General features: G+C 41.9%; 1 protein-coding gene across 2 annotated transcripts in view; it reads left to right on the top strand.

The window, feature by feature from the left end:
* The first annotated feature begins 3,964 nt into the window (after positions 1 to 3,964).
* Positions 3,965 to 5,333, top strand: part of SCNN1G (sodium channel epithelial 1 subunit gamma) — a 19,316-nt gene continuing 17,947 nt past the window's right edge. Inside the window, exon 1 of one of the 2 annotated variants that reach the window (XM_072417807.1) lies at positions 3,965 to 4,196. The gene's annotated coding sequence lies outside the window, so the exon portion shown is untranslated. Of the gene's footprint in view, positions 4,197 to 5,007; positions 5,257 to 5,333 lie in introns of those variants that run through there. The other variant, XM_072417808.1, reaches the window with a different exon arrangement.

Below are 5,333 nucleotides of genomic sequence, written 5' to 3'. Positions count from 1 at the left end.
ACTGAGCAAGGATAAAAAATTGCCCATCTGCGCAGCTAATGCAGAATGAAAGTGAAGTGCTAAATCAGCATGAGATGTGCCTGTGTACTCAAAATCAACGGTGGGTTCACCACGCTTAAAGTGATTTTAGGGTACCCCTGGTTCGCCACTCCAGGGGGACAACACTAAGCGAGATTCGGCCCGCTCTCAAGACCTGATGGCCAGACCAAGGGTTCCCTGTTTCAACCAGTGGGACAGACCACTGTCTGGGAGCTCCCTATCGGGGCAGACCGCATGCCTTTCCTTGATGGACGCTAGCCAGAGGACTTAGCATAGGACAGCCCCTTACAGAGCTAAACCATCAAGCAGACCATCCTAGCAGGCGTACTAGTGCCAGGAATGCCAGGAATACAGCGCCATTCCATTCCTGCACACTGGAAGGATTAGGTACTACACTTGATCTTAGCCAAAAGGCCAATTGCGTGGGTCCTTTGAACCCATAGTCGCCTTAATTGCAGCCAGGTAAGGGGAGAAATACAAAAAGTGGATCTTTGCTTTAATGCTATATACCTCAAAGTCAGCACAACACATTGGGCCTGATTTAATAAAGATCTCCAAGACCATCATGAGTAAACATGGGTGATCCAGCAAACCTTGAATGGACTTCTTCAAAGTCATTTGCATTTTGCTTGCAAATGATTTCAATCCAGATCCATTTCAGGTTGTCTGAATCACCCAGCTTCAAGTGTATCCTCTCCAGCATTGGAGCGCTTTAATAAATCAGGCCTAGTGTGATATTTGGGTCTTAAGATTTTCTAGAAATAACAATATCAGCAGATAAAAGTCTAAATGTGTTCATAATGGAACATTATTCCTCCACATACAAGTTATCTGGATTGCTAAAGAAGATTGGAGAAGCTTAGAAGGTAATGGATATTGTGAAGGATTAAAAAAAGATCTCTGAAGCAACTCAAACAGATCTCAAATCCAAAGTGAATGCACCTGAGATGATTCTACACACTAAACCCATATGTTCTGTATAAGTGCTGCATCAAAATACCAGAGGCCCAATTCCTAAATCTCACAGGTAAATGGAAGGGCCACTTATTCTGGATGGGACCACTCAACCTTCTCAAACCATCTGCTCAAAGTAGATGAATGTACCTGTAAAGTGAGTTAGGACGATACCTTACCCCCATAGGGAATACATTCATGGCTGGGCATGATGGTCACCATCCTAGTGATCCACCATGAAACTTCAGAGAAGACACTCCAGTCCACTGAACGTCTTCCCATGTGATTTTCCCAGGAGTCTTCTCTGAAGGATGTGGTCACCTTCACCAAAGTGCAATGGGCAGAAAACAGGAGTAAGGTAAGTATGATTGTAACTTTACCCCAACCTATAGGAGGTATATTTCAGTAGAAGATCCCCCTTTAGATAGAAGGATGGGGATCTTCACCTATAATGTGTGTCTCATTTTCAAAACTCCCCTGCAAATAACTGCTGTTGTTATTTAAGGTGGAATGAAACCCCAAATATAAAAATCAGCAGGAGGTAGAATTTTGTGTTAGAAGAGCTTTTTTGCCAAAAACACATTTTCCTGGCTCCTGATGACTTATGTAAGGTATGTCCAAAGTCCGCCCCGGGTTCAGATTTCCACCGACCCGCAGCCTCTGTCATAAAATCAAAAATATGTGGCCCACCAGCACTAGACTTGATCAACCGCCTTGCAATTCTCGGCCCGCTACTCGGCGGCCATAATCAGCAGGATGGGAGTCCCCATGTGTGCATAGGAATCCCCTATGTCATTATAGTGGGCGTGTGCTGTGTGGGACCCACACGGACCACGCCCACTCCGCTCCCAAGAACGCGCTCTACACAGAGCCCGCGCTGACACCGGACTCCGAGCACAGGGAATCCCTCACCCTGGTGGGCGTGTGCTGTGCAGGATCCGCACAGACCACATCCACACTAACCCTGAGTACGTGCTGAATGGTCGGACCCCACACATTTTCACCTCACCATCTCTGGCCCTCTTTGCAAAACGTAGCAGTGTAGAACTTTGCCAGAGACATGGGACCTGATTTATGAAAGATCTCTATTTGTACATCTCCCCATTCCAGAGGAATTGGGGTTCAAAGGAGGGGGATGTCATTGTACACACCCATTTGTACACGCCCCGTGGTAGACTTTTTTTCATTAGAACACCGGATAGGGAATCCCCCTCCTCCCAGTGTCTTGGGAGGAAGGGGATCCCCCATCAGAGATCTCCCCGCGGCAGCCGAAGGGAGCCACAACAAGGAGGCTGAAGAGCCGCAGGTTGAAGACCCCTGTCCCAGACCCTTTGTGTCCCAGGAAATGAACTGGTTTGTGTCCCAGGAACTGAACTGGTAGCAAAGACTAAACCAGCAGGGGGACTCAGTGAGCCATGGATGTTACCCATGTGTACCCATGTATTGAGTGTTTTTCTCACTATTCTCCAATGGAGGGGTGTGTGTGCATGTGATGCATAAATACATCTGACCTATGCTAACTACCCTTAAATTCACTGCTCAATAAAAATTATGAATATTAATTCATGAAAACATATTTTTTTAACAGCACCAGACACTACTGTACTAATATTAAACTTTTCCTATAGTTTCATGCTAGTTGCTTACTTGAGAAGCTTTTCACTGGCTATTGTGCGTTCAATACATAATATATGTACACTGCCCAACCAAAAAAGTCCCCAAGCCTGGGGCAGGTTGTGATCTGGAGTCTTCAGTTGGTCAGGTCTGGGTGCAGCAATGTTTTGTGACTACCGCTGACTTTGTGGCCACTTTGTGGACTGCTGACTACCTGAATATACTGAATGACCAGATTTTACCATCAATGATTTTTTTTGTTCCAGGACTCAAATTGTAAAAGATTGGTTCAGGGAACATGAGACAGTCCAGACCTTCACTTCATTGAGGATCTTTGGGATGTGCTGGAGAGGACTTTACACAGCGGTCTGACTTTCCCATCATCAATACAAAATCTGGGCAAAAATTAATGCAACATAAAGAAATTTTGTGACATTACATATACTTATAGAAAAGAAACCATGGCAAATGTGTGCAGTAATAAAATATATATGCAGTTCATAAAAATATTAGAGTGGGTGACTTTTTTTGAACAGCCAGTGCATTTTATAGCACATTGCCATTCATTATAAATGGTACCCCAATGCTAATGTGTAAAATAATGCCCCTGCACTTCAGCAGAGCACAATGATACAGATATGCGTTATTTTGCCTTTATGTATTTTAAAGTGAATGGCTTGCCCTAAAACAATGCAAGAAAATCAGCATGCACTATCACACACCCTAAGGGTCAAACTTCATCAATATGTACCAGTTCTACCAGCACCCACATTTAACCTAGCTAGCACTACCCAAACACCCCCATGTAGCCCCACAGGCTAGTGCTTTTAACCCTCAAACTTTGAATGTTTTTACCATATCCATTGAAACCCTGTTAAACAGCAAACTCTTCTCCATTAATTTTTACCCCATTAAAACTGAATAAGGGGGAACACACAGCACTTATATTCTGTTATTTTGTTGTATTGTAAAAAACAAAATTGGAAAAAAAATGAATGTTTTTGGCCAATATGATCTTTTTATATTTTAGTTCTTTAAAATAATTAAACCAAACTATATCTGATAAATTGTCCTAGATTACTAACAAAAGAATAGACAGGAAACCAAACCCCTACATTGATTTTGCTATGAGCTGCAATACTGATATTTACCCTGTAGATGGCGATGTTGTACAATACATTGCTCATCACTGATCCTTGCTATCATCCTTCCAAGGCTGTGCCAATAGGTGTTTGATGGGAGTAATTCCATACGTCTGCCACTAGTTGGCGACACAGGACTTAGCATGCACCCAATTCTTTTCTATAGGAGGGATGTAGATGATATTGCTCTGACTTGTGCTCCAGGCAGAGACAGCCAGGCAGTCAGTGTTCTGGGATGAAGCTAGCAGGTAGGCAGTACTTACAAGTGCTGAAGCCAAGAATGCACTCAGTCTAGTGATGCAGAGCATCAACCAGCAAATGGAAAATTCCAAATTGATCTGCATGGAATAAAAACAAATCCCTATTCTGGATTTCCTTCTGCAAGTCTACCAGCATCATTTTTTATTTTTGTGACTACCATCAACCTTCTAGATTGCTCCTTTACAGGTGAGACTTTGAGCTGTCAATTTTCAATTCCAGTGCCATTGCTGCAGAATAATAAAATGGTCATAAAGTAGGGATGTCACCTTCCCATATTTTTCATGATCTTCTTCCACCTAACCAAAATCTTATTTTAAGTATATTGTGAACTGTTCTAAATGTAATTATGTCACCGTTCTATTTATTTGTATAAGTATGCATTTTGCTGATTTCTAGTAAATACTATATGTCTTAAATTACTGATCTCCTACCAATGGCTTGGAAGTCCCATGTGGCTCCCATGTGTTATGGATGCTACTTGTAGCAAGTACCTGCCCATCCTTACACTTACATGCTTCTCAGATAAAGGGGGAAAGGTTATCTGCAACATTTTATCATGTTATTCTGGTTTTGCTGTGACCATGTTGCATGCTTAAAAAAGTTAAATCTCCCAAAAAGGCACCTAAGGCTGCCAAGGTCTACATTGTTCTAGCTAGCTATCCATTTGGTACTAAAAAAAACTAAAAATATTAAGGATTAATAAGGAAAAAATAAGGATTATTATATTCCTTTGTAATGTCATTGCCAGAATGAGTTAATATGTGCATAGAATATGGATCCCTGTATTACACACAATGTACAGAATGCTGTTGAATTAATTCTGATGTGTCATCATTTTTGCCATGCATGATGCAAAAAGTTCTACACAGACTTGTCATCTATACATATCCAAAAGGATAATTCTTAGGTTATCCTAGTTCCTGACTAATGTTCCCTCCTTCAGGCTCGCCTTCTTGGAATCTCGTGATTAATCTGAAAGAACAGTGTTTTCTTCTTTAAATAGCTCAGCTTGAATTTATAGATCTGAAGCAACATTGAAATACCATCACGGGAGACAAAACATGATTGTCTGTAAGACCTGCTTGGCCTGTCAGTTTATCTAGTCTAGTTTGAGACAGTCCTTACTGCTTCAGACCAGACTCAACGGGTGGAAAGGAAAGCACATTCAGTTCATACCTAAATTATCTTTATGAGTTGTGCGCAACACAGATCTCATCTAGATTATACCTACTGGTCTCTTCGCAAGGTGAGGTAACGGCTGGATCAGCAAGAAATGAATGTGGCCCCACTTTATTATATTATGGGGTATCTTTTTAATTCATG

Source organism: Pyxicephalus adspersus, chromosome 7 (assembly GCF_032062135.1).
Source record: "Pyxicephalus adspersus chromosome 7, UCB_Pads_2.0, whole genome shotgun sequence".
NCBI lineage: Eukaryota > Metazoa > Chordata > Amphibia > Anura > Pyxicephalidae > Pyxicephalus > Pyxicephalus adspersus.
Note: the sequence above shows the minus strand (reverse complement) of the source record. Positions and strands in the feature narration are given on the sequence as shown.